Genomic DNA, 9001 nt, shown 5'->3' on the forward strand with positions numbered 1-9001 from the left:
CCCCTCGGTGACAGGAAAGCCCTGGAGTGTTATGACACTCGATGCTGAACATGTATTACGAGACTATGTCAAAAAACTCTAAATAAATATGACGAATATTAAGTTCATATTTTCGTTGCAAAACATGATCCGCTACTAAAGAAATAAATAACTACTGCATACTAGAATTTTTGTTTTAAAATAGAAAAATAATTCTATAGATAATATAATGCCCAGTAATCGCAGATTCAGGGGGCATATAGTTTTTGCCCTGTGCACTCGTCTCTTTGTCTGTTTGTTTGTCTGTAACACCTTTTACATTGCCCATAACTTCTGACTGATAAGAGCATACTTCAGTTGCATATTCCCTTTCTTGGGTAAAAATATTTTGATCTTTTTCTTGGTTTTTGGTCTTCTTTTAAAAACCGTAAGCCTTGTCCATAACTTTAAAAAAGTTATTGCTCGAGCTCTAATATTTCACAAGTTTTTTCCTTGTGATAAGCGTTTCTTGGAAGTTGGGTACGAATATTTCTGACATTTTCACCTTGATTTGGTTGTTGGGAGGGACTTCATATTTCACAAGTGCATTCCTTGTGACAAGTCCATCACTTGGATACAAATAATTTTGACCCTTTTATTTTGACCTTGGAGTTTGGCCTAATTTTAAAAACATTTATCAAATGAGCATAGAGAACAAGACATGTCAAATGGTTCAATTGACTGTATGAGAGTCTCTGTTTATGCACTACTAAACGTTGTAAAAATAATCTGCACTGTGTAATTTTGCACAACTTATTAAGCTGCAACATATATAAACAACCAAAAATTTCTAACAATCGTGGAGCTATTAAAACAATGTGAATAGATTGATCTATTCTGCTGTTTCCTTACACCACTTTACAAGTCATTGAAGTCACATATAATTTGTTTGTGTAAAAAGATCTTTTTTTCAGCTCAAGGTCCTGCTCCTCTTTAAGTGATGTATTGTCTTCAAAACAAGCAGAAAACACACACACAATCACACGCACAGAGCAACAGAGAGAGAGAGAGAGAGAGAGAGAGAGAGAGAGAGAATATTAATACTTTTTAGCTGATAGCATATTGCATAACTAAATGACAGACACATGCATTCCAGAAACATTATTACTGCCGAGAGACAGTTATGGTAATTTCTAAGGAAGTTATGTTTGCTGCATCATCCCTGTATTAAATATGTTGCTCTTTTGTTTGAGATTACACATGAGAAGGAAAATGTTGTGAGTAGCAAAGTATCAGGGACTAAAAAGTCCATCAGCAGAGGCCTCAACCCAGGGGTCATAATGGTATTGACGAAAAAAACCTTGAAAAGAAAAAAACACATCGAATTTTGAAATTAAAATAAAAAATTAAAGCTTTTCAAAGTCAGACTTTAATGAAGGATGAGGCCTTTATAATTAAGAGTCAAAATCAGCAAGCATCGAGCATTTAGTTAAAAAATGTGGAAAGTGGCATAGAAACAGATTTGGTTAAAACTCATATATAAATTTTCAGAACAAAGGGTATGATAGAAAAAAGCAAGCAAAAATAATTTTTCGCATTGTTGCTATGGAAACCACGCGCCTTTCCGATAGCGTGTTTTGTAGTTTATCATGACACTTGAATTTATGGTTAAACAAATACTTTTTTATTACTAGTCATTAAAAAAAGCTTTTTTAAATTATTATTTTATTTATATAAATATACTCTATTTTAGCAACTGTTGATTTTTGAAATTCTCTTCACCTTTTGATAAATATAACTAGTTTTTGGAGGTTTATTTTGCTTTAAAAGACAGCAAATTTGAAGTACTTTATAAGAAATCTACAACCACATTAAAGCTTATCAACATAAAATATTTATTAAACAGTATTTGTTCTAGAAGAATCATGAAAAAAATCTGCAGGCAACTAAAGCATTTACATATGATAACTGATTTAAATCCATATTTTCCTGAAACTTTTGCTTCAAATTACCTCCCTTTGGTGTAGCTCTCTAACATAGGAGGAATAAACGGTGGTTTGCTTACATTGTTTTCAATAACAATGTACCAGAAGACTAGTAGAAAATTACAAACTTGGAGCGGTCTGAGCCTCAGTTTTGGCGTTTTCATGGGTCTTAATTATGGTGAGTGATTGATTTTTTTTTCCAGTTACCATTACAACAGTTACTAAAGCATGATTAGCATAAATTAATCATGCAGTAAGATTTGTACACTTGACAATCAAGTGTTTTTGTACATTTTAATTTAATTTAAATAATTCTGATTGATTACATATGTTAGCATTATTTAAGTATTTTATAATATTAAAAAGAAAGATTATGCATGGCTCGTGGAACAAAGAGGAGGGGGTATGTCCCCCCCCCCCCTAATATTGCCGATATTAAACAATAATATCAATTTATCATGATAAAATAAATTTAATCCCCCAACTTAGATTGTATCTGTGGACCTAACGTGAAAAGGTTGGTCAGTCACATCACTGTATCACAAATTATAAAGTTTAATTTTAATTTAGTTTATAATTTTGATTTGTCGTATTCACGGTATGTATGCAACCAAAGTCACTCACCAGCTACAATGATTATAATTCATAAATTGATAGTCTGGTAAATCAAAATTTTGTAAAGAAGATATTTTTATTTAACATTTAAGATAATACCTGCTTTTCACATGAAAAAAAAGATATGAATCTATGAAACCAACACTATTATGAAATATTTGTAAAATTGAAAGACTTTTGTTAGGGCGTCCGTAAAAAAAAATGAAAAGGAGGAAGGGGGTTAACTCTGTTACTGTACTTAATATTTTTAGTTTAGGAAAGGGGATTACCTCGGAAGTATTGTGATACAGACAACTGTATAAAGTAGTGTACTAGTGGTAACTGAATTGTAAATATACCACAGCAAAATAATGAATTAAAAAAAAAACTTTTTGCTGCTGTCATCCAGTGTTTACCTATAAAAGAAAATTCATGTCCAGCTAACATTTTCTCCGGTACCACTGAACTAATTTAAGCCTACTAGGTTCAAATAATAAGCATCATTAGATTGAAAGCACAAAAATGTTACGAAATGAATATCTATATGCCATTTATTCTTTGGGGGGGGGGGGTAATGGAAAGATATGAAAAACATAATTTAGAGTTTTGACAAAATGACAAAAACCTAGAATCAGTTGACCTTTTTATTATCTAATTTGTGTTGTTCACTTCTGTTTTTAGAATGAAATTCGGCACTTTGAAGTCAAACTCGGGAAGAAGCAGAAACAGAATTGAATGAGCTGATAATTAGAATAACACAGGAAAAACATGTAAATAATACATTAAAATTAGTAGAAACGTTAATTTTTTTAAATAAAATGATAAACCATTGAGATTTCTTGGAATTTAATTGATTTCAATAATCATGCTTGCATTCATCACCATTGTTCAAGCTCAACTAGACATTGATCCTAGTAAATGAAGACAAAGCTGTATAATATTATTACATTTTAATTTTATCACTTTTTCAGATTCCGAGAATACATTATTACAGTACAGGCCCATTGATGCAGGAAGTGAGTGGATAGTACATGTAATACCCTCAGGGAGCCAGAAAATAAATCCATAAATTGTATTCATTAAAGTGGATCAAATAAAAATGTTCAATCCAAAAGTAACATTCTTTGTTTGTCTGTTATCAATTTTGTATCGATGTAAATCTAATGACTATCACTTTTTGGCATGCAGATTCATAATAAGATAGTAGAAGAATCTGAAACATATCTTTATATTCTGCATTTTGAAGTATATGTATCATATATAATTAAAACAAGGTCAATATTAAACTAGAACTGTCCAAATGGGACAAAATACCCCCGCTGGGTTTTGTTTAGAGGTGCTAAATCTTGAATATTTTATGGATCTAAGAGAAGAGAGAAATGCTAAAACATTTTTAGTGCAAATGTAGTTGCTCATTAATTTTTTATAAATGAAACGAAGGCGCAGCCTAAAAAAAAAGACTTTATATACAGATCAGACACAAATTATTAACTTCTTCTTCAGTGACCTTGAACTTGCATAAATGACTTTGGTATAAAGTCATGACACAAACTCAGGTGTGTATTCAAGTTTTTCAATTATAAACAAGAATTAGGAAATTTTTCTTCTAGTGTCCTTGAACTTCCCCAAATGACCTTTGGTCAAGGTCATGACACACCCTTAGGTCATGGGCAATCTTTGTGTGGAGAAGTAGATTCTAATGTTCCTCTAGAAGAAAGATATGGACCGGACACTTTTGCACAGCTAGACAGACGGACGGTCAAACTGATTCCTATATACCCCCAATCAATCAATTAATTTCAAAACTGACAAAATATTTTTGTGAGAGAAAAAAATGAGGACTAGTTTAATACAAAGCTTTCATTTTAAATATTTCACTTTATAGCATTCTTATAATTTTTTTTAGAGTCAGTTGAAGTTTGAGACATTCATTTATATACATATATAAATAGCCCTTGTAGATTTTCATTTTTGGTACTTAGAGATCTTAGCTGTCATGAAATATTGTTTCTTAATTAGGGCAATTTTGAAAGTGCATGGTGTTGGGTAGGCATAGATAAAACTGCAAGAAAAAAAAAGAAAAGTGGGGAATTTCTCCAAACTCAGGGGGATGGGGCTTTCAGTGAATATCAGGTTACGTTGTGTGTCATCCCCCCCCCTAAGCAACCCAAAACTGATGCCACATGCCTGATTGATATGGTTTTACTTTAAAATTATATGATGTGTCAAAGTGATTCTCTTTTATAAACTAGCATTATTGTGAGCAAGCTCATTAAGTGATTACCCACCCTCCTGCTATTGCATAAAATGTTTTAATTACAAACAAAGGTCCAAATATTTATTTAAAACCTTTTTAAAACTTTGCAATACAGATATACATATCCAAATGAATATGACATATACTCAAGTCATAGGTAGTAAAACCTTTAAATTGTGTAGAGCACAAACTTCCGATTTCTCTTCATTCGAAGTTATAAGAATATGTAAATGTACCAAACTCATATAGTACACTTTTACTGCAGTGACCTTGAAAAAGCTATGTCCTTGAGTCAAGGTCAAACATGTCCAAATGAACTTTGGTCATAGTCATGACAAACCCACAGCTCAAGAACAATCCCTGAGAAGAAATTGTAAGTCTTTCCATTAGAATGGGCAACGATTGCACTATTCCTCTACCAATGACCTTGAAATTTTTCAAATGACCTTGGGTCAAGTTTTGGACACATCTCCAGATCTTAAGCAATCTTAATATCAAGTATGAACGTTCATTGGTGCTTCATTGAAATGTTATGAACATGTAAAAATTTAACATACATATGGAGGGATGAACAAGGTGATTCCTATAAACCCCCCCCCCTTTTTTTTTCAAGTTTCGATTGTGATGAATATAAAATTCCTTTTTGAAATAATTGAATGTGCATTTATTTATCAACAATAGTAAAATTATGAGTATGCTTTGATCAGAATCAATATGACCAATATAATGGGCACTGTACATGTAATCAATTACCCCCACCCCTTCAAAATAGCTTAAATAAATGCCAGATTGTCACACATTTTAACCATTTGTAACTTTTTTCTACTAAAGTTGCCTGCAAATTTTATTGTATAGATATGACATATAGATAACCCCTAACAAGATCACAGCATTCATTTTTCCAGCAGTGGTTGTAGATTTCGCATATAAAGTGATAAACATATGTATTTTTTTCAAAATTAATAAGCATTGACGCCATGTTCTTTTCCCGTTGTCATGGCAACAATATCACTACAGAAATTTTGTTTTTCCTATTTTTTAAGAATAAAGTAATTCCATCCTTTAACAAAAAAGTAACCAAAATACCTTATCTTATCACGTTCAGAAAACATATTCATAGAAAAATGTCTAAAAATCATTGATTTTCATAAGGATTTATGGGCCCGTTGCTAGGGAAATGAATTTCCTTGGATACCAGACCCTTCATACGTTCAAAAAAAAATTTTAATTGTGTTTTAGCATAAGTTAGGACAAAATATTTTATATAACAAAAGCTTTTTGAAAAATAAAATTTTGAATTTCCATTCAATGCTCGATGCTTGCTGATTTTGACTCTTAACTTATATGATAATAATAACCATTAATTGGGTTGTATTTAAGCTGACTTGTTTCACATCAATTGTTAAGACCTGTGTTTCTTTATACTTCAATTGACTGCGTATACCTCATTAATACATTTGCTCACTGCGGGAGTGACTTATCAACAAGGGATATTATCTCCTCTTATGCACCTGTTCCCATCCTTGGAATTAAAAACAAATTCTTGTGTTAATAGAAATGTTAAAATTACAATAAAGCACTTACGCAATATACCACGGAATATAAAAATCACGATCAAACAGTAATTAAGCTTAAAGGTCCATCGAATACATTCAGATTGGAAGCAGACAAAACATGGAACTGTAAAATAATCAAAGGTGGGATCAGGTGCCATAGAAGATGAGCATCCCCTGTAGACTGGTTTCGCCCGCCATATGATCTATATTATGATCTGACAAACAGAAAAAATAATTCGTATACAATTTGGTATAAAAATAATGGTCTAACAAATTGTATGAAGAACGTCATTAACATTTGAGTTAATGATAGATTGAATTTAAAGGCCATTGTATCAAACAAAAAAGTTACAAATGTAGGCTTAAAACGAGGTTGACGAGGTTCGTGTTTTGGTCTTATTGTTTAATCAATATCAGTTTGTCTGTAAGTTGCTAAAAAGCTCCTCGTAGAAATTATTCGTAGAGCAAAATGGGAGACATAAGCTCCATAGGCAGGTGCTACTGATAGTAAATACATAAATAAGGAAGGTTGACAACAGAAAAATTGAATTAATCACTTTTATCTAAAAATGTTATTGTTAGGTTACTACAAAGGTCTTTATCAGGTAAAATATCTAATTATGAAACAGATTTGTAAGATTCTGTATCTTTTAGTTCGAGTTCAAAGGGATATATCAAAATAAGGTACATGTAGTAATAAAAATTAATATTGTTAATTGATAAACTAGTAGCTATACTGTTTCCTTTGGCCTGATCTAGTCAAATCAGTATTGCACCAATAATAAATGCTTGTTTGATCTTTCGGCAAGGGATGCTTACTCCTCCTAAGTATGTAGTCCCATCTCTGGATTTTTAGGGGCTAGTAGTGTTAAGCTCCCTCTCCACGATTCGATATCTTTACTAAATCCATGAGATTGATCATGTTCGTAATGTTCAAAATTGAACATAAAACGAAAATTTTGTGACTTAAAGAAATGTATGTGTTTAAAATTACTTCATGCGAGTATTAATGGGTCGAATTGACAGAATTTTGTATTTTAAATTACTTCCGATCTCTATTAGAAAAAAAAAATCAACAGCTACATGTTCCATCAAAATGCAGAAGGTGCACATTTTCTTTTATTACTGGTTTTTGCTCAGCATAAAGTAAGTAAATGCTACATTTTTGCATCTGACATAGTGCATTATAAGTGTTCTCGGTGTCCTGACACTAAATATTTGATCTGAAAATTGGTCTGTCTGACAACTCTTCTACTTTAAATATAACTTTATCACTTTAGACTAAGATCACATTACTAACATTCTGCCAAATAAATGTAGATGAGAACGGGTTGGAAGTTTTTAACAAGGGAGATAAAGATACAGGGCGTCTGTGGATTTCCCTTTTTGGGTTACATTTATACTTTCTGCCCTAAAAATAATAGCACGATTTGATCGATTAATGATCTAGTTATTGCAGATGCAGAAGGATTTTTATTTGTTATGTGGTATTTGTTCTCTTGTAAACGACAATCAATGACGAAAATGTTTTAACTCTAGAATTTTTCTTATAAAAACAAATGAAAAAATGAATAATTCAGATTTAAATAAATAAAAAAAACCTTTAAATTTTAAGGAAAAATAATATAATAAATGAAGTATATTTTTTTTATATGTTTTGTGTTCGTCGTAATATACTTTGAAATAAAGAGTTATTTGCCCCTCGGTGACAGGAAAGCCCTGGAGTGTTATGTCAACCGATACTGAACATGTATTACGTGACTATGTCAAAAAACTCTAAATAAATATGACGAATATTAAGTTCATATTTTCGTTGCAAAACATGATCCGCTACTAAAGAAATTCATAGCTACTGCATACTAGAATTTTTGTTTTAAAATAGAAAAATAATTCTATAGATAATAATATGCCCAGTAATCGCAGATTCAGGGGACATATAGTTTTTGCCCTGTGCACTTGTCTCTTTGTTTGTCTGTAAAACCTTTTACATTGCCCATAACTTCTGACTGATAAGAGCATTCTTAGCTTGCATAATTATTCCTTTTCTTGGGTAAAAATATTTTGAACATTTTTTTTGGTTTTTGGTCTTCTTTTAAAAACTCTAAGCATTGTCCATAACTTTAAAAAAGTTATTGCTCGAGCTCTAATATTTCACAGGTTTTTTCCTTGTGATAAGCGTTTCTTGGAAGTTGGGTACGAATATTTCTGACATTTTCACCTTGATTTGGTTGTTGGGAGGGACTTCATATTTCACAGGTGCATTCCTTGTGACAAGTCCATCACTTGGATACAAATAATTTTGACCCTTTTATTTTGACCTTGGAATTTTAAAAACATTTATCATATGAGCATAGGGAGAACAAGACATGTCAAATGGTTCAATTGACTATATGAGAGTCTCTGTTTATGCACTACTAAACGTTGTAAAAATAATCTGCACTGTGTAATTTTGCACAACTTATTAAGCTGCAACAAACAGAATATAAACAACCAAAAATTTCTAACAATCGTGGAGCTATCAAAACAATGTGAATAGATTGATCTATTCTGCTGTTTCCTTACACCACTTTATAAGTCATTGAAGTCACATATAATTTGTTTGTGTAAAAAGACTCTTTTTCAGCTCAAGGTCCTGCTCCTCTTTAAGTGAT

At 31.6% G+C, this 9001-nt stretch overlaps 1 long non-coding RNA gene across 1 annotated transcript; it reads left to right on the forward strand.

Annotated features, from left to right (window-relative positions):
* The first annotated feature begins 2009 nt into the window (after positions 1–2009).
* LOC134274133 (uncharacterized) lies at positions 2010–3591 on the forward strand. Its single transcript, XR_009993554.1, has 3 exons — positions 2010–2121; positions 3219–3307; positions 3509–3591. It is a non-coding gene; the product is annotated as an uncharacterized LOC134274133 (long non-coding RNA).
* The last annotated feature ends 5410 nt before the right edge of the window (positions 3592–9001 follow it).

The sequence above is a fragment of the Saccostrea cucullata genome, unplaced genomic scaffold (assembly GCF_032062105.1).
Source record: "Saccostrea cucullata isolate Sc308-1 unplaced genomic scaffold, CSIRO_AGI_Scuc_v1 ctg2527, whole genome shotgun sequence".
Classification (NCBI taxonomy): domain Eukaryota; kingdom Metazoa; phylum Mollusca; class Bivalvia; order Ostreida; family Ostreidae; genus Saccostrea; species Saccostrea cuccullata.